Source organism: Suricata suricatta, chromosome 14, assembly GCF_006229205.1.
Source record: "Suricata suricatta isolate VVHF042 chromosome 14, meerkat_22Aug2017_6uvM2_HiC, whole genome shotgun sequence".
NCBI classification, from domain to species: Eukaryota; Metazoa; Chordata; class Mammalia; order Carnivora; family Herpestidae; genus Suricata; species Suricata suricatta.
The window spans coordinates 41,704,737-41,726,439 of record NC_043713.1 but is presented as its reverse complement, the minus strand read 5'-3'; the positions used below and the strand labels follow the sequence as shown (position 1 = coordinate 41,726,439).

Genomic DNA, 21,703 nt, shown 5'->3' with positions numbered 1-21,703 from the left:
TTGTACAATTTAATCACTAACTATAATCTGTGACTATGCACAAGAGAAGTGGGTTTTCTTACTGGAAAAGAGAAGAGGAGAGTTAGAGCCATCCTCAGTAGAAGATGCAAGGAGGGAGACACTGCATACCTGATCCCCAGCTGGTCCTGGGGCATTACCGCAGTACACCGCAGGTGCTGGCATATCACTGCAGGAAGAAATTCTGAAATGAAATAACAGGCAGTTTTCATGCTGCCTTACCAGGGAGACCTGCAGATGAGCTGTCAAGAACACTTGGCTTAACGCTCTAAGAATAAAAACCAACAACAACAAATAAGTAAATATCAGTATACATCCGCTTTCATTTATTTAAAAAATTTTTAAATGTTTTTTATTTATTTTTTGAGAGACAGAGAGGGACAGCACGAGCAGGGGAGGGGCAGAGAGAGAGGGAGACACAGACTCTGAAGCAGGCTCCAGGCTCTGAGCTGTCAGCACAGAGCCCAACGTGAGGCTCGAACCCGCGAACCGTGAGATCATGACCTGAGCCGAAGCCGGACACTTAACCGACTGAGCCACCCAGGTGCCCCTCTGCTTTCATTTATTAAAGGGGGAGGTAATGGCATTCTTTTACCCAATCATTCTGCAATTAATTTGAAAATATAAAATATATATAGTAAGTGGAAAATGCATAAATATATGTTTTTATCTAGGCTCTCAATAACAGGGTGGGATTCTTTCATATGGAGAGAAGAGACATTTCTCTTCACAATTTTCAGGACTTTGTTGTTAATGTCCACACTGCAAGAATGCACACCCTGGTGCATTCATTCTAATGTATATACTGTATATGTGCTTTTGAAATTTACTGAAAAAGCCAAAATGGAAACAAAAAAGAACCCCAAACCTAGGGCTGAATTTCATCCTAAAAGAACTGGGTACTGTAATAGCAGCAAGTCTGTAAGTTTTCTGTCCCTTTTTGACTTTAGAATTTTAAATTCCATTCTGCTCTAACCTTGTGTTGTAAAACAAAAGATAGCAAGTTGATTGCAGTTTAGTAGTGTTCTTTTGTTTCCATTTGTTACTAGCAATCTATGTTTAAAACATTTTTTTTTTGTAATGGACCAACACCCAGTGCTCGAATTCCTACACAATTTTGAGTGGTAGTAAGCAGATAGCTCGACCTTTGAATATCTCTGAATATAGTAATATGTCCGGTTAGGAAACTGATGTAGTATTCCTCTAACATCCCTAAAACACTGGTCAGAGTGAGAAAAGTGATTTGCTCTATGGAAATTCACTGACCACAAAATCCAGGCTGATGTCTTATGGGAAATGTGTTAATTTATTTTTACATAGAATACTATGCATTTTATGTTGTGTTCTTCTTTCATTCTGTAGAGAGTGCCAGAATAAATTTGAAGTGCTTTTTGTATGAGATGAATCCATCTGTTTTCTAAACATTGCCTCAGTGAAAACTGTTTTTAATTTAGTAAACAAGTACAATTATATGGCAAGCTTCAAAATGAAAGGGGCAGCAAAATCAATATTAGATTAATTTGAGGAATGGAACTTGTGTAACATTGCCAGATGAACCTTAGACTTTGGATTTAATGTGTGTGTGTGTGTGTGTGTGTGTGTGTGCTTAATTGCCAAACCTGTTAAAACTAAATCAAATTGGTATTTTCTTTGTTTTTTTGAGACAATATCCACTGTAGTTAGTGTTGGAAAATATTATAAGATATCAAGGCTTGGGTAAGAATGGTTTGGAATATTTCTAGAATTAGCTAAGCTGATAATACTGAGTATCCTAGATACAAATGTTTTTTTCTTTAAAGAATCCTGCCATTAATTTAATTAATACTTAAGCAATATAAGAAGCTCACAAAGCTAACACACAGTATGATTATGGATATGCCAGTTATTTTTTTAAGTGTATTTATTTATCTTGAGAAAGGCAGGGAGAGGCAGAGAGAGGGAAAGAAAGAATCCAAGCAGGCTCCATGCTGTCAGTGCAAAGCCCGAGGAGGGACTCTATCCCAGGATCTGCGAAATCATGACCTTCAGCCAAAATCAAGAGTCGGATGGTCAACCAACCGAGCCACCCAGGTGTCCCTACACCAGTAATTTGAATAGAGATATCAAGTGCCATTAGATAATGATCTGTCCATCTTATAGGTAATTTCCCGTAAATTACTGAATTTAGACATAAAAGTCTTACAGTTGCCTCAGGAAGAAAGGCTTCCATCTACATTTCATGAGTATTCCATGGTGTTTCATAGCATCTGCTCTGAGTTACTTCTCCTGGGTTCCTACTTTAGCTCAACTACGTAATAACTTTGTAAGTTTAAATCCTGTGCCTTTGCTTAGTTTTGTCATCATTCAATTACTTTTTTTTTTAAATGAAGATATGGAAAGTGTCTACTTCACTGGTTACTATAAAGATTAATTTATAAATCCATATACAGCTCTTAGCACCTTACTTGGAAAAGTAAATGTTGACTAAAGTATATATTGTTAATTTGTGTTATTATTTAACCAAACTATTATACTGACAGGCTCTCTCAGAAATTCCCGTGGATGTTATATAACTATCTCGCAGTGGTTAAAATACTTGAAATTCCTGAGTGTGAAATAACAACACAATAATGTTTTCATTTTTGTATAAATGCTACTTTTCAGAACTTTTTTATTTTGGTACGATTTTTAACCTATCAGGATTGCGTTATATATCATTATAACCTATCTTTATTTCTCTATCAAAACATCAGACTGAAATGGGGGAATTTCCAGGCCCTGAAAGCATCCTTGATTACTTCCTTAATAGAATCTGGACACTATTTTTATTGTTGTCAATTTTATGGGAAAGTCCCGCATATAGTTTTCCTCTTTGGATTTAAAGGTAGCATTTGCAAAGTAAAAGAGTAAATAAAATGTTGTCTGATTCCTTATCAGGGAGCCTGAAAGTCTGTATTGATTTTGCCACGAGTGAGTTTCATGGCCTGTGATGACAAATTGGTTTGGGGGCACGCGGCCAGCTTTACTGACAACAACGCTGCTCTGGAGACCCCAGGAACTATGATCTCTGACTTGGGGATTTTCATCCCTTGTCATCTAAAATGTCATTTCAGAAACATTCATCCTAAGTCTCTGTCACTGGACAAAAAAATGGGCCCCTGTGATATTCACTCAAATACACACAGTTTCAGGGCTTGTGTGACAGGTCCTGCTGTTGGCTGCCTGAGACTGTGGAGAGGATCAGACATGTCACCTGCAGGATGGGGCAGACAGGAGACTGCAGCTGAAGGGCATGTGCCCGCCACTGAGGCTGCTGGCCACGTGAGGGGAAGACAGAAGAACAGCAGGGCTCCTGGCCGCTTCTGTTGCAAATAGTAAGTGGCTTACATGACTTGAAATATACAGCTTGAGCCATTACTATCAGGAAAGTTTTGATTTGGGACTAGAACCCACCTGTATTTAAGGATAAAAACATTCAAGGATATGTTGTAAGGCAAATCACACAGCCGTATCTGCCGTATCTGTAAGTGTGCATGGCGGGTGGGTGCACAGAGGCTCCCCTAAGTCATCAGATGTCTTTCAGGGCCACATAGACCTATTGCCTCCATTTTCTTATGAGGAACCAGCACTTTCTGTCTCATTACTATCACCAGCAATCCTCGTCTGTCTGTTTTATCACACTTATACTCATACGATGTGAGTTCCTCATTAGTATTTGAGGCAGATGTTTTTTCCAGGGAAATAAGTTTATGAGGATAGAAATTAGTACAGTTTTGGTAACTTCATACAATATTTTGTGTAATCTTTATCTGAGCCTTTAAAGATAATGTAAGGACAGTTTTCAGTTGCTGCGACATTGGGCTCCTCCCACTTGCCTACCTTCTCTTCAGGTGAGATGACTTTTATGTTGGAGCTAGAATCTGTTCCATTAGTATCAATCATTCTCCAATCTTCCTTTTGTTTTTTTGTTTTTTTTTTTACCTAACAGATTATTAATTTCTGAATGTAATACATCTCAACATACCTAACCAGGGACTTAGGGAATTGACAGAGTCAAACACTTCATGTAAGCTTGGCTTTTTTTTTTTTTCTCCCTTCCTTTACAAAAAGTACATTTTGGTAAGTCATGAGTTAATTCTAAATCCAAGTCCTAAAAAAAAAAAATACAAATCTCTACCTCCAAAATATAAGCAAACCTTGAATGTTGCTAGTGAGTGAAAACATTACTGAGAAGTTAGGACTTCAGATTAAATTCTCTAAAAACTAAAGTGCCTTCTTCATTCAGTGATCCTACCCCAGACTAAATGCCTATTGATTTGTTGATAAAGAAGGAAATCTTTGGCCTCTATCATTTTGCAATAAGGAGGGAAAGACAGACATTTGGTGGGAAATTAATAAATGAGGTGCTTACAGAAAGAACCTAGGCTTCCCAGTGACAACCTCATAGATTGTCTGCCACTTAACTTATAGAGCACATTCAACTTTTATGGAGAAAGCTTTCTCTCTTCATGTTAGATGACGAGTTTGGGGCTGGAGGAAAAGAGTCTACCTGGATCCTACATTCCTCAGCATTCCTTTGAGAATTCAGGAGGTCAGCCAAGGCGTGGTGTTTAAATCCACTGATGCTTGCAGACAGTTCATTTAATAGTCCTTGTCTTTAAATTTTACTGCTTTGAAACTGTTTTCAATTTCTCATTATACCATGGCATACAGTTATTTGTGCCTTACGATACTGGAAGCTCCTCAAGGGCAGGTTTCAAAAAAGTAGTAGTGTTATTCATACTTGTCCTGTAGCACGCTGCATTTTTCAATTTGTACTTTTGAGTTGAAATTGATTGAAGCTGGAAACTATGTTAAAAGAATAAAAGCTCATAACGAGTTGCTCAGGGAGGAAATATAGGACCTAACTTTCTTACATGTTTTTTGTTTTTCTTATTTGCATTAAATAAAGGTATATCTGACAAATTTGGGTTATTTCCCCCTCTTTATTGCCAATATATGTTAGCAAAGTAAATCACCTAACAGTTAAGGTAGATACTATCAGCAGCACACTCAAAACTCTGGGGGAAATTAAGTCTTTTTCTATCCCCAGGGAAAAGGAAGCCTGATTATATTCAAGTGTGTGATTTCTATTCTAGGCATGAGCGTTTATACTACTCTACTAGGGGAAGCTGTTAGAGCAAGAAAGGAGCATAAATGGAACAGATCTGGATGGATGTCTGTTGGACCACATCTGCTTGACCTGTCTCTTTGTAGCCTGTGTGATAGCCAGGCTTGTCCCCTCCTGCTGAGGACAGATGACCACTGCCCACAGAAGGCCAAAAATGAACCAAGATGAGGGGAGAATAGGTGAACTGGAGAAAGCTATTTAACCACGAGTCTAGACTAGACAGGAAGGACTCTAAGGAACCATCTGAGATTTACATTGTCATGATAACAAAAAATATACTAGACCACAATATCTTTCTTTCTTATACTCTAGTCTTAATAGCAACGCTTATGGCTAAAAATAAGAGATTTCTTGTCTTAGACTTTTCACTGAATCAAGGTTCTAATAACTATTTCCTATGATAAAATATGTAAGGAAGCAGGTATGTGGTTTTATATTTGTTTTTTTTTCCTAACAGATTCCAAATTCTTCTCTTCCCTTACTCTCCTTCATTAGTGTTGTCCTCACAAACTTTAGGCCCTTTGTTAAAAAAAAAAAAAAGAAGGAAAAAAAAAAAGAAAGTAAAAGATTGTTCTAGGGCGCATGACTGGCTCAGTTGGTTAAGGTCAGGATCTCCTGTTTTGTGAGTTCAAGCCCTGTACTGGGCTTGCTGCTGTCAGCACAGAGCCTGCCTTGGATCCTCTGTCCCCCTCTCTCTCTGCCCCACCCCCCATTTACACTCTCTATCTTTCAAAATAAATAAAAAAACTTAAAAAAATTGTTCTAAATTGAGTTAATCTAAAGGTAAGAGTTTATGTTTCAGTGATTATTCCCAACTACAAAAGTGCTCAAAGATTTTTTTTTTTACTTTTTAGAAGCTTAAAATTAAGCACTTAAAAATATGCTTATTGACTTGTATATAAAATCCATGTTAAAATATAACATATATATACATAGATACACACATATCCACATTGCATGTCTTTATTACAAAAGAAGTACCTAGCATCAATCTGAAACTTCTCATTATGCTATATTTGGTACTTTACAAAATACTTTTTAAAAATCCAGTGTATCTAGAATCCTAATTTGGGCAGTTAACCCAGTCTCTTTGTAGCTATAGTTGATTTCAGCAAACATCTTACTTTTCCAAATACTAACACCTCTACTATCTGCTAGGGGGCTCATTGCTTATTTGCGTCTTTTTCTGAAGACAGGAACTTGAAAGCAATTGCCTAATTAAGGTAGATTTGGGGAGACATAGTGAGCAAAACTAAGTGAAATTAGATAATTGTTCTCCATCTTAACTGTGCATTGGGAATCAACCTGGGAAGGATTAAAAAGAATATGCTCCAACCCCCAACATTCCTTTATAATTGAAATGGGGGTGTGGCCTGAGCCTTGGGATTCTAAAACCTCTCTAGGTCATATTAATGGAGCCAAGGCTACACTGAATTAGAACTTGAGAGATTCACTCTTCATCAATTAATCTTTACGTAGCAGTAGTATTTTCACTAGCTCCTCTGTGGGACTTGGAGATAATATCAATTACATATATGTATCCTTTAAAATATTACACATAAATCCTATAGAGGTTGGAGAATAAAGGAATTCTCCAGAAAGGAAGAAATACTAGAATTCCTTGTATTTCTGAATGTATCCATTATTTATGTTATTCTCTAACAAATTATAGTTGCAGTGATGTTATTTGGAAGAAGGAGTGCTCCCCTTTTACTATACAATGTTACCATTATAAATAGTTTAAAGATGAAAATTGGAAATTGGAGGGAATATTATATGTATAACTCTTAATTTGATCTTTTCTTGTTTATATATTGTAGTCATAACCAGGGAGAATGAGTTCATGGGAAAGTATACAGCAGTCATTCAGTTACATATATTATACATAGGCTGGGGGTAGCTGGGAGAGAGAGCGTGTGTGTCAAGGGCAAACTATCTGACTTGGATCCCTGTTTCTGCTTATTTCCTACATATCCTGGGAGGCTTGCTTGACTTGCACATTTACTATTTTCAATCTCATACGATAATGAGGGAAGTTAACTTGGTCAATTTTAAGCATTTAGAGTATCACAAGTCCTTAATAAGAACTAGATATCATTAAATGGTTTGTAAACTTTAAAGCATTATAAAACAACAATGTGCTTTTAATATTGGAGCCCCAATATTGAGTACAGACTCTGTATTTAGATATAATATACTATCTCTGCCTTTTGTGTAGTGACTCAGAGGAAAATTGATAGTTTGGTTATTTTTAACAGTGTAAACAATACTTATCCATAAAAATGACTTTGCAAAATCCAGGAAATAAGCAAATTTTGGATGACATTCAGTAGGCTATGTCAACAGTGCAGTACCTTGTAGAACATTTCATCTGATTGTCAAATAGGGTTTTGTTTGCTTGTTTAAGCAAATAGTAGGTATGTTGCATATTTTAGACATCAGCAAATCGTTATTTCAAAAAGATTTTTTAAAGGAATATTTAAATGTTATGTTTTTATCTTTGATGAAACAGTACATTAAAAAGTAAAACTTGTTTGGAAGTACAAAAGATAAGAAAAAAAAACACTGTATAAAATTGATCAATCAATGATTCCAAATTTAAGTGGTTATCTTTTGCCTTTTTATGGTAGAAATGAACGGTCATGTAGCTACACTGTCAGCTCCGATCAGTCCTCACTAATTAGCTGTTCTGTTCCTTTAAGCAAGTTAATGAAAAGTAAATAGTTGCCCTCGCTTCTGAATTCTAAAATGTCTTCTTTTTTTTTTTTTTTTTTTTTTGAGAAAAGATGTTAAATAGAACTCTTTTGAAAGGCCAACAGTCCTGGTTTTGGTTTTGGTTTTTTTCCCCCCTCTTCCACTTTAAAAGCAGAATAGCTGTACCATTTTATTTGTATCAAGTAGTCTTTGCTTCCCATTTCCGTTTTCTTCAGCTCCTCATGTAATCTTGTGGCAGGGCTGTCAGTGGGCCCAGGGGAGCTAAATGTCAGTTTTTCCAGATGGCAAGCTGCCAGTTGACAGAAGATGTTGAAAGTCACCGAGGGAATTCATTTTGTTGCAAAACCAAAGAATATCATTTCATGTACACCTTGTACATGATCAGCTCACAACAGTTGATGAGTAGCCTCTAAAAAGGGACAGATGGAGAGAGATAGAGAGACACCCACAGAGGAGAGAAAAGGAGGGAGGGAGAGACACATGCCATTTTAGTGAGGTTTAGCCCATGTTCTAGACTATTATACAGTGACATACTGTTTTGCAAACAAAGTTTTTAAACATTATTGCCAATGTACAGGAACTTCTCTCCTAATAACTGGAACAAAATTCTCAATTTGCCCTAATTAAAATACTAGTTTTGGGCAACGAGTTTTTCTCCTTCATCTTTAAACTGAACATTAAAAACCGTTAAATCACTTTAAATGGTCTTTAAATTGCATTCTCTCTTTCAGAATTGTTAACTCTTTTTGCCTGAAGAGAAAAAAACGTCAATGTATAAATATCATATCAGAGTGGAATAGAAAGTGGTTTTTCTATAATAAATATTTTGGCTATTACAGAGTTTGTATTTAAATGGAAAGTATTATGAGTTCGACCAGTGGGGAATGCTAACTGAGAAATATGTAAGTGGAAACTCCAAGCATGGAGAACTGTCTGATCTAAAATATTATTTTAAAAATTGAACAGTTATATCTACAGGTAGAAAGTTTAAACTGCAAAGCACTATAAACAATAGGATGCAAGAATATACAACATATAAATTATGAAGCTAAGAGAGAGATTCCAGATTCAAATTCACTATTTCCCAGGGGTCGTAGGTTGTAAACTCTCTGAGTTTAATCTGTGGAAGAATCAATCTGTGGTTTGTTTCTCTCAATTTCCCCCTTCTCTCAGGGGGTGGATGTATTGGTTGCACTACAGGTTACACGCTTGTCTGAGGAAGGCTTATGTTGTGATAGTTTTGTTATGATAACACATTTTCATTTCATGATAACACAACAATTTCTTTACGAAGGAAGAATTCAGAAATGTAATGTTTTTCTGAATGTTACTATAAACTTTGACGACTTGTAGCATGTGTATATACTGAGTAAACAGTGCAGTATTGGCACCTGAGTGCCCATGCTCTGATTATTGTTATCCTTACCTTTTTTCAGCACCTTCAAATGTCTTTAATCAAGTGTTTCATGATTTTTATTCATCTAAGAATTAAGCAATTATTTTATTGAAAAGGAACTATTTTAATTCACAATTAAAAGTGGAATTGTATTTGTTATAATGGGCAGTGGTGTTATGCCCAAGTTTCCAATATCGCCCCAAAAGGAACCAGAGACTACCAGGGAGGCCAAGTCACGCATGCAAAAACAAAGGGCTTTTTACCGGCTTAAGCTCGGGCTCACGGACTCCACCAACCTGCTGGCCACGTGGAGAGAGCACCGAACATGGTGACAGAGGGGCTTTTTTAGGAAGGGGGCGTTACAAGAAATGACAACACAGGTACAGCAATTCATTCCCTACCCCCATCAATACTGGCATTAGTGGGAGCTAATCACAACATTTAGGGTATTGACCAATCACAGAGTGGGCCCAGGACCCTCAAGTTGGGCGTGACTAAGACCCTCACATAAGGCAGGGCGTGACTAGCCTCCATCTTTGGGCCTGCCCCTAGAAAGGTCAAAGGTGTTAGCCGGCCTCTCCTGATTGGGTGCCACAGGAGTTGTCCCTCCTTCCCTGGGCAATGTGTGCCCTTTAATTGGCCAATGATACGGAGAAGCCAGCACCTTCCCCTTTAAGTACAGGGGAAGGCTGAATTAGACCTGCATCCTTACAGTGGCAGAGACAAGATTATTTTTTAGATAGCCTGACTCTAGACTATATTTTAAAACATATTTAATTTATTTTTAGTTTTTTAACTTTTTTTCATTATTTTTGAGAGATAGAGAGAGACAGTGCGAGCAGGGGAGGGTCAGAGAGAGAGGGAGACACAGAATCCAAAGCAGGCTCCAGGCTCTGAGCTAGCTGTCAGCACAGAGCCCAATGTGGGGCTGGAACCCACGAACTGTGAAATCATGACCTGAGCCGAAGCCGGATGCTCAGCCAAGTGAGCCACCCAGGTGCCCCTTAAGACATATTTTAAATGTATTTTAAAATATATTCTAAAAGTAATAATATATAGTTCATTGTTGTATTTAGTATCTTTTACCATGATAATGTTTGAATTACAATTTCGAATCTTCTTTAAGTTACTATATTATCTCAACCCTTAAAAATGAGATAGTTTTATGGCAAGATAAAGAGTAGCCAAAAATGTATTGAATTTTATTTTATTTTTTTAATGTTTATTTATTTCTCTGAGAGAGAGAGGGAAGAGCAGGAGAGGAGCAGAGAGTGGGGGAGACGCAGAAGCTGAAGCAGGCTCTAGGCTCTGAGCTGTCAGCACAGAGTCTGACGCGGGGTTCAAACCCATAAACCACAAGATCATGACTTGAGCCAAAGTCGAGCCTACCTGACTGAGCCACCCAGGTGGCCTGAAAAATGTTTTAAATTTTAAAAACTCTACTTGATAGTCACTATTTTGCTAATTTTCCCATTTCTTTATCTAGACTCCCCCAAAATGTAGGACGCATGTGCAAGTCCTGTGAAATTCAAAGAAAAGCAATCATTTACCCTACTTTTCACAAGCTTAAGTTCTCAAAAAGACAACGTAGTCCTTGGTGTCCACAAATACATACCATAATCATATAGAGGCAGGTGTACACATTTTTCAAAAAATATGATTAGATAATAATTTTATGTTCAAGTATAGAATTTTTAGATGTGGAATCTCTGATGTGTAATTGGCACATAAGACCATCAGGGCAGAGTCCGATACGGAGCTTGAACCCACAAGTGGCCAGATCATGACCCAAGCCGAACAAAGTCAAGAGTTGGATGCTCAAGCAGGTGTCTGCAGGGCTCGAGGTTTTAAGGAAAATCAGCTATTTTCCTAATAAGAGAAGCAGAGGGAAGTTTGCTATGAATTTGAAAGCTGAACATACGTAGCCCTGTATTATAGGGGAGAAATCTACAGCTCACTTACACTAACTAGCTTTGCCAAGATTCCAGGGCAACAGCCCAGGGTTGGCGGATGCCCGCGGGTCCTGGACCTAGTGTGGGACTCCCTGCACTATTTCCCAGAAAGGACAGACTTCATGTGATTGGGAGGATTTAAAATAGTTCAGTCCTTCATTGCTTTTGCCTTCAGTATTGTGAAAACAGCTGCTGCTACATGGTAGGAATGCGAGTAAAAGTCCTGGGCTGAGGGGAGTGGTCAGTGTAGAAACATCTATGGAAACATTTCTATTGAAATATATCATGGAAGTGAAGAGGAAACGTGAAAATCTGAGGGTGGGAGTTGCAGAGTGTTCTAGGAGACAGGCGAGAACAGCCAAGCATCTTATTTCTCAATGTCTTGGAGCAGACTGTCTCGATTTCCTCATCACTGTTTCACGCAGGTGCACAAGTAGGATCATCTCCAGAGAGCCATGCTTCTCCAAGACTTTTATACAGTTTTTAATTAACATAATATTAAGTGCTTCATGTGTTATTAATACAATAATCAGTTTTCACTGTAACAGCAACTGCGCTCAGCACCCTTTCTCAACCCAAATGGATGCTACTTTAACCCTTTGAAAAGAAAGGAAAAATGGTTTGAGTCTTTGAAACTTTCCCAGGTCAAACTGCTAATAAGTAGCAGGTCTGGGAATTCAACCCTGTGCTGACTGACAGCAAACCTTTGCTCTTAACAACTACAGGAATATCGTACATAAAGTGTATGCTCTGCATAAATTAATTTCATTGGTTTTAAATAGACAGAAAAAAAGAGAAAAATGATTCTGCTCTGTCTGAAAAATATGTTGGATCCAAAAAGCATATTTGCCTTTTTAAACTACGATTTCTCGAGATTTTAATTTGCTATGTGAATCACATTACCAAAAGGATGGAGGAATAATGTATGTTGCACTTTGGAAACTTACTTGACCATGTAGCACTTTAGCTGAAGTTAATTCTTTTTTCTAATTCATTCGTTTGTTTCATATTACTATCTACTTCCTTTCTTGTCTCTTCCAGACCTCTGTGTCATACATCAGAGCCAGGTCAGATCTTTACCAGCCGTCACCGGCCATGGTAAACATATACAGGGGGACTGAGAAATTTTTCTTCAAAAATAATTCTATACAGCACTTGGATAGTTTGCTTGCTATTGTTTTATTTTGAAACTGCCTTGCCCTTTGGTAACTAAAGAGGCCAAAACCTACTTTTCAGACTTTTCCTGGTAAAATTATCATTATCTAGGGGAGCCTGGGTGGCTCAGTCAGTTGAGCGTTTGACTTCGGCTCAGGTCATGATCTTGCAGTTCATGGGTTCGAGCCCAGAGCCGGGCTCTGTGCTGACAGCTCAGAGCCTGGAGCCTGTCTTAGGATTCTGTGTCTCCCTCTCTCTCTGACCCTCCCCTGCTCACACTGTCTCTCTCTCTTTCTCTCAAAAATAAGTAAAACTTAAAAATTTTAAAAATTATCATTATCTATTAGCTGAAATAATGTGTTATACTGAATATTTAAAAAAATTGTTTTTCAACTATAGTGAATACTTCTTGATGGCAGGAATATTTCATATTCATGTTCCTCTATGCAAATAGTAGAACCTCAATATTTTCTGGATATAACTTCTTTCTATTCCCCTCCGACTGTCTATTTGAACACTTCTGTATAAACTATATGTATCTCTTTTCTTCCCATCATTACGATTATTTGCCAGGTCTTCTTGTATGAGGTTTTAGATTGTCAGAGATCTTCTCAAGGAGGACTTCCTAATGGACACAGCTTTTATATGCTTCTTCAGTTGGTAAAGAAAAGGACTTGAGATTTATTTTCCCTTAGCAAAACGTATTTCCTAAACTATTTTTTTCTTATTGTAACAGATAACAATCTGAGGTATCACAGCATCTGTTCACACTGGGAAGTCTAGGGGAGAGGAGATTACAGTTATCCAGCTTGGATGTGACAGGCCGTGATGCTGGGAATGGAAAGGAAATACCAGCTTCAAGCAGAGCTGTAAATAGGGTGGTGTGGTCACACGGGTTACAAACACAGAAGGAGAGGACAGGGCCAAGAGTATGTGCTCTGGGTGTCTTCCTACAATTCATCCCATCTGTTCTGCGATGACTCTTGTCAGTCACCACTGCCGAGTGGCCCTGCTTGACTCTGACTAATCAGTGGTCCCATGTTTCTACCAAGTAGCCTTATAAAATCTAATGGTACACCTGGTCACCTGCACAGGGTCATCTTTTCTTGAGTCCCTGAGAAGTTATTTCTGGTTCTGCCCTGCTCCAACCCAGTGCAGAATGAATGTTTTCTTAGGATCCTGAGCCAGTCAAAGATTTAATAGATCTAATCATATTGATCCTAAGAATCATCAGTTTATAGGGGTGCCTGGTGGTTCAGTCAGTTAAGCATCCGACTCTTGATTTCTGCTCGGGTCATGATCTCACAGCTTGTGTAGGGCTCTGCACTGACAGTGCTAAGCCTACTTGGGATTCTCTTTTTCCCTCTCTTTCTGCTCCTCCCCTGCTAGTGCACAATCTCAATCTCTCTCTCTCTCTCTCTCTCAAAAATAAATAAACAGGGGCACCTGAGTGGCTCAGTCGGTTAAGCCTCCAACTTCAGCTCAGATCAGATTCACATTTGTGGGTTTGAGCCCCGCGTCAGGCTCTGTGCTGACAGCTAGCTCAGAGCCTGGAGCCTGCTTCCGGTTCTGTGTCTCCTTCTCTCTCTGCCCCTCCCCCTCTCATGCTCTGTCTCTCTCTGTATTAAAAATAAATAAAACATTTAAAAACATTTAAAAAATAAATAAATAAACATTTTAAAACAAAGAATCATTAGTTTATAGCTTTCTGTATTTCTTGGCTTAGCTAAACTCACTAAATTTTCATTTTACTCTAATTTTTCTTCCAATTCTATGCTTTTCTTTTTTAAATCTATGTAGTCTCTAAAGAAAGTCTGACTACTTCTGTCTTCCGCAGTGGCACTAGGTATCTTTATGAAGGTCAAGTGGTTAATAGATGTCCATGCACTACAAACCACAGGGACGTGTTCCAAATCTACATCTTTCTAAAACAATTTTGTTGCTGTTATTTTTGTATTTTTAATCTCCACATTTCCTTTATTAAACGAGGAGGTTGAGTAAGGCTTTGAGAATCTTGCATGGCAGTATTCATCATGGGAAATAAATTAACTGTGATACCTGCGCCAGAAAAAAAATGTGATTGGTGTACTTTCTTTTTTTTGTGGTTCTTAAACTTGGTTCTGAAAGTCATTTCAGAAGAGGAGTTTTCAAAAGGGAGCATCATCTGAATACCAGTGGCCAAACTTTCAGAGTCATTATTTCTGAGTGTGAATGCATTTATTTGCATACATTAAGTCCAGTCCAAGAGTACAAATTACTCAAGACAAACCTAGTAAAAATAATAACTTATCAGAGATCTCCCCATGCAAGTGGTATCCACTTACATGCCATGGTGACATTTTACCAGATTCTGACCAGAAGCTGCGGTTTTAGCCAATCTAATGCCTTGGCTTAGTTGTGTTTGCCTGGACAAGTAGTGGGATGAAAGATGCCAGAAGTGAAAACCTCGGCTCAGAGAAAGCAGTGTCGTCTTCGCTGTCGGGACTGCTCTCATTGTTGATGCTAATTCCAACTTGGCTCCAGTGGTCACTGGCAAAGGAATCAGATACTGTTTGACTTTCAATTTGGAAAAATATTTTAAAATGTGCCTGGGGGCTGAAAGCACACATTATAACTGGTTTTGTGCCAGCAGAATGAGAAGTTGTCAATACATGTTTGTTGAATCAAATTGATTTGAATTGAACACCCACTGGAGGCAATTAGTTTTATGATAGGGAAGAGAAGCTTTGTGGCAATCACTCAATATTTGTGGATCACCTAGTATACACACTGGTATGCGATGAAAGAGAGCAAAGTTGATGTTTCCAACCTCCAAAAGCTTCCTATCATGCGGGGGATGAGAGTGAGAAAGAAATACTGACTTTCTTCTAAGCATACAACTGTGCTGAGTGACAACAGAGCATTGGATCACCATGCTCTAGATGACACTATAGAGACATTTCAAACAATGTTTCAAGCCAAGGCTGTAAATATATGCCCTTGGAAAATTATACCAATTATATATACTTCCTCTGTAGCATTGTCATGCATATGAATATTTACCCATCATTTAACATCATGCTAACATCTAGTAAAAGTTCAACAGTAGACAGTCTTGCAGAATCAGATTAGAGGTTGCTTTGCCACTTGCTAACTGCAGTGTTTTCTTACACGCATTTGGAAAACACTGAGGAAACCATGGCAGAACAAGGCTATTACCCAAGAGAATTCATCTAAGTCATAACTTATGAGGCAGTGGAACAAAGTTTTTGGCATTTTCTAGGTCTTTATGGACCTCATTTTCTTTATCTGGTTATTGAATAGAATTTTAATCCATTTACTCACTGACTTAACAAACAACCTTTGGTTTCTTTTTGTTGTTGTTGTTGTTGTTGCATTTTTTTAAATTGGGCTTGGTAAGGCCAAATGATTCTCCATGAATTAGATTTCCCCTAAGTCTAGTACCAATATTATCTATTTTTCTTTCTCACTTTTTCTGTCTTCTTCCTCCTATTTCAGCCACCACTTATATGCAATTAATTTCCTCAGGTTCATCAGGTCACCGACTAAAAAAATTGTTAACAGAGGTCCTCTCTGCCCTATTTTGTTTCTGATGTTACTCTCCCCTCTTTATTTTTTTAAATTTTTCCATTTTTCCCTCTTCCCCTTCAGGTTTAGATCTGATCTTAGTGAAAATGTCACTTAGTGCATTGTAGTAGCCAGCCTCAGAGATGTGACCCATTCATCCCCACTCCTGGTATCCTTACCTTTGTGTAATTTTCTCCCAGATTGTACCAAAGTTTGTGTGATCAACAAAGTATAGCAGAAGTGAAGGGTATATCATTGCCATGTTTGGGTTCTAAAGACTACTGCCTCCATCTTGATGTTGTCTATGTGCATGTGTGTGTTTGAGTGTAGTCACTTGCTCTCAGGGAGGTGAGCTGCCATATTATAAGAATACTGACACCTTGTGGAAAGGACCATGTGATGAAAGGTGGTGCCCTTTGGCCAGTAACTAAAGAATGGAATCTTACCAACAAGAACTGGAGTGAACTTAGATGCTGATTCTTCAGCCTTGGCTGAGTCTTGAGATGACTGAAGACAGTTTGACAATAACCTTGTGACAGGATGTGAGCCAGAACCATCCACTCAGACTGTTTCAGAATTCCAGAATGAGAAACTGTATGAGATAACAAATATTTGTTAAAAGTTGCTATACTGGGGGGGTAATTTATTACATAACAATAGATAAGTAATATAAACATAATGTGTATGTATAGCAGGACCTCATCATTTTGTCACCCCTTCTTTAGAGAAACTGAAGTTAAGGCATACTTCCTACATATTGGATTCAATGCACGAGAGTTGACACTTAGGTTTTTGTAAAACGACTGCATGGTAGCATTCTCTACCTTTCATGTTAGTCCAGAATTTAAGGCTGACCTTGGCTTGCATCTTTATTTCAGAAGAAGGAAAGCTGAATTATCTGGTACTAGACTATCCCCCCAAACTGGATCATACACTTAACTACTATGCTTAATAGAGGGTTGGGTATATGTGTAGAGGAGACTACAGTTGTACAACCAAGTTTTAGAATGCTTCATTTAGGTCAAAATCTATGTTTCTTGTCCATTCTTATCATGGCAAAGATTAATGCTCCGCAGACAATTATCTCATTTATGTTCTATAAAGTCATGGCAAACACTGGATTAGTAAATACTGAACCATTGCTCCTAGGGGAAATAGAAAGTTAGGTTCCTGCAAGATTCTGGTTATATTTTCTTTAAATGATCAATATATAGCCTTGTTTTATGTGTATTTCTGCCATTAGGAACTTTATTCAATATAGACAGGCATATCTTATTTTATTGTGCTCCCTTTATTGAACTTCACAGAATTACATTTTTTAATCAGTTGAAGGTTTATGGCAACCCCAAATCAAGAAAATCTATTGGCACCCTTGTTTCAATAGCAATTTGCTTACTTCATGTCCCTGTGTCACATTTTGGTAATGCTTGCAATATTTCAAACTTAAAAATTTTTCTTATATTTGTTACGGTGATCTGTAATCAGTGATTATGACTCACTAAATGCTCTGATGATAGTTAATATATTTTAGCTATAAAGTGTTTTGTAAGCAAACTATGCACAATGGTTTTTAAGGAATAAAGCTACTGTACACTAGACTGTGGTACAGTGTACTTTTATATGCACTGGGAAGACAAAAAATATTTCACTTGGAATTGTAATGATATTTGCTTTATCACAGTGGTCTGGAACTGAAACTGCAATATCTCCAAGGTATGCCTTTACTCTTGACTCATTAACATTGAACTCACAACTAACATCACTGTAACTCATGCCTGGACCAAACTTATTTAATATATATTTTCTTTGTAAGGCATATCACAGCTTTCTTGCACTTATCAACACTACATAACACTTCAGCACTACACTTGAGGGTTATTTTAAACAGTGTAATGACCAATAAAAAAAAACACAAGTATGCAAAAGTTTGGCAGTAAATAGATTGTGAAAAGGGCACTGTTTATAGTACAAGAGCTGAAACAAGAAGGCAGAGTACTGTCCTGTTCAGCCTCAGCTAGGAATGGGCACATTGGGCAACTCAATCCTTCCCCACCTTGCAAATGTCCACGAATGACTGCAAAAGTGCCTTGAGTTCTGGTCCTGAGGTTGTAAATAAATGTTACCAACTAGGCAAATTTACAAATATGGAATCCACAAATAATGAGGCTCAGCTATATTCATTTGGTTCCTCATATATCCCTAGTGGCAAATGTGACATAGTCTTTGTCGTAAATGTACTTGTAGTGGATATGGAAAGTTATAAAAGGCAATGTCTGCTCTGCTGCACTAGCTCCTGAGCACTAGTTAGCCCGAATGCCTGCTGTCATCCAGTGTCACACTGATTTGGATGGTTGGGAATCAACCATTCTGAAGCTGGAACAGATAGGTCCTTCTATCCTGTGAGGCTGGACAGCATGCTGCCCTGTACCATCAGACTTGTATCCATCTATCTGGATAGAATTTCTGATAACCACCTTTACCTGCCCAGCAGTTTCTATACGTTTTCACACACTCCCAATTCCCAATATTCAATGTCCATTACGTTGGAGGGAGATACAACAATATAGATCCTTACCAAACAAACAGATTTCTTCTTTCTTTACCCCTTCGAAACCTTCTCTACCACCCATCTTCACATCAACTGGGAGACTTATAAACAAACCTAATCCAAGTTGCCAAATTATAAAATCACCTACAGATCATACTGAAAAGAAAAAACAATTTCTCCCAAAATATATAACAGAATTTCCAGGGAAAGATCTTAAAATTCTAGATTCTTCATATCCATTGCCTGCTCCTGATTGCATTTTGATTATTCATTTAAAACCTTATTTACATCCTTATGCTGCAGTTTGAATTTTTACTGCTCTAGTTAGTCCTCCAAAACACATCATGGAAAGGTGCTGTGTTAACAAAGAGCTCTATTTTTACTTAATTTCAGAGTCTGGCCTCTCATGGATCACTTTCCTCTAGGGAGAATTAGTCCAAATTAGTGATACTCAAACTCTGGTGCAATTCTGAATTTTCTGGAGCACTTCTTAAAAACAGCTGCTACACACTTAGCTTCTGAGTAAGATCCTGAATGGGATGTAAGAATGGAAATCACAGAACGCATCGTAAGGAGAATCAAGAGTCACTCGTAGACTTACTCACGTTCGTAAGCAAGGCATGTGCACACACATTTTGCTGTCCCTGGCTGCACTGATTTTAATTTTTGTTTCTCAATAGACCTAACCCTGCCAGCCCAAATTTCTACTCCTAATAGCTAAAGGTATACATTGCCATTAATCCGTAGAGTTTATTTGCTCCATTTTGATAACCATTAAATCATACAGGGTTTTCAGCTAAGAAATTTAATTTATGCATGCTATTAAAAGGATAGGTGTGAATTAGTTAACATGATATCATTTATAGGGGAGAAGATGCATTTTAATTTTTCTGAGAAAATACCTTCAACAAAAGGTTGCATTAATAAAGAGAGTTCCAAATTGTGAGCTAGAGTGTTGAAGTGATTCTTTCATCTTGATTAGTCTTTTGAGACTTCAAATCAGATCCAGAAATTGGTCTCCTATTCTCTCTCTCTGCATGGCTAATCTATTATCACTTTTTGAAACACATTCTTTAAGGAGCCTCCTTCAATTGTTTGGTATTGTTTCATAATTCTCCTCCCCTCAGGGTAATTTAACCCTTTCCTTTTTTAATAATACCAAGCAATGCAATAACCGAAATGTAATGTATGAATGAAAATGGTTTTGTAGCCTTTCCCATTCCATTATAAGAATAGTGAAAGAAAACTGAATGCAAGAAATATATTCACATGTTCTAAAAAACCGCATAGCATAGATTGGATGCTGAAGGTGATTTGCCATTAAAACAAATCAATAATGAAACCTTTTAAACATTGAAGCAATCAAACACAGCTGAATAACATTCATTGGAAATTGTGATACACTTTATAAATCAAAGATGGCAAATCAATAACAAGGTTAAAGGTGTACCTGTGGTGATCATTCTTGGCTGAATTGTCCTGAAAAGTGACCACAGAATATTGATTGGGAAGAAGCTTATACTGAATAGATGGAATAAATGGACGTTTGGGCCATTCACTGCTTACTGCCACAAGAATGGGACATAAAGAATCAATCCCCTTATGTGTACATAATTACATAAGCAAACAAGAAATACTCATGTGAGCAGAGTGGTATTGATAATTAAATGGTTAGTTTATGTTGGAGAATAGGAAATTAAAAACAAGAACCTCTGTCATTAATCATGGAATCTTGGAAAGGTACTAAAGAGACCCTAAGTCAACACTCTCATTTTGTAGTGTGGAAACAAAGAGAGCAGATACATGATTTGATCAAGTTAAAACAATAGGCAATATCTAAATCTAGAACCCAAGACAATATTCTCTCTGTTTCTGATGTATATATGCCAATGTCTAGGAATTAAACACATGCACGTATATAATTAAATAATTAAATAATAGATCTATTCCAAAGTATATTTTATGAGTGACTTCATTGGAATTTAGATTCTATTTTACCAGAAATAGAATTTCACTTAATAAAAGCTAGATCTCCAGAGAAATCCATAAACTTTTAATGCCAAACGTCATCTTTCCTTCTGCAATTGGAAAGAGGGCTGGAAAAACTTTTTCATTCATGTGACATTGAGAATAAAACATTAAAATCAAAAGTGTTTTATTATAAATTTATATAGTCAAAGTGAATAAAATTTCTAGTATGTTTTCTAGGTTGACATTCTACAGTATGTGTCTACACTTTCTAGTAATACAAAATTTCAAATTCAGTTAAGTGTAAGATAGAGACTGGATTTGTGCTTTAAGGAACTTAGTATGTATTTCAAGATACTTCTCATGGTATATGTATTCCTTCATGTTCTTAAAAAGGAATGTCTTTTATTTCTTTCTGTTATCATCACAATTAGCTATTTCCCTTGGCTTTCAAAACAAATATAATGATTCATTGTCATCTTCTAATACATATTTTAAATAGTCATGGAGAATTTTATGCTTCCAGTGTTTCTATTCACAAACTCTAACAAGAGTTTAATCATCTCCAACCTCAATTCCCACTAACTCTATGTATCAGTTACCTATACTGATACATAGTTACTCTATGTATCAGTCTGCTTTATAGCAAACAACCCCAAAATCTAATGGCTTGAAACAACCGTTTATTTAGCTCATGTTCTATGTGTTAACAGTTTGAAGTGGTCTCAGGGGGTTGTTCTATTGGTCTCAACCAAGATCACTTACATGAACACAGTCACCTACCAGTCAGTTGGAAGGCTCTGTTGCTTGGAGTGGCTGGCAATAGTAGGTGATGACAGAAGTGACTGGGCCACATGTAAGCTATCAAACAGCAGGCATCCAGGGCTTTGTCACATGGTGGTGGTGGTGGGAATTAAAGAGCAGAAGTAGAGAGAAAACCTTATTGTTCAACAATTTTTTTAGTCTCTGCTTGCATCATAGTGCTAATTATCCGCTGGCCAATACAAAGTGTTATAGCCAACTCAGAATCAAAGAACAAATTCATAGGCTCCATTTCTTAAAATGAAGATCTGTAAAATCACACCACCATAGCATAAGTGCAGCAATGAGAAAAGTTTGTTATCATATTTGCAATCTATCATACATTGATCCTGCTTATGACTACTCTGTTGCCCAGAAAACATAACAGAAAATTAAATAACTAGATCAAAGTCCCACAGGTAGTCAGTTTTAAG

At 37.4% G+C, this 21,703-nt stretch overlaps 1 long non-coding RNA gene across 1 annotated transcript; it reads right to left on the bottom strand.

Annotated features, from left to right (window-relative positions):
• Positions 1 to 14,876: 14,876 nt before the first annotated feature.
• On the bottom strand, positions 14,877 to 21,341 carry LOC115277849. Its single transcript, XR_003902546.1, has 3 exons — positions 21,252 to 21,341; positions 16,399 to 16,544; positions 14,877 to 14,914 (listed from the first exon to the last, which is right to left on the bottom strand). It is a non-coding gene; the product is annotated as an uncharacterized LOC115277849 (long non-coding RNA).
• Positions 21,342 to 21,703: the final 362 nt, after the last annotated feature.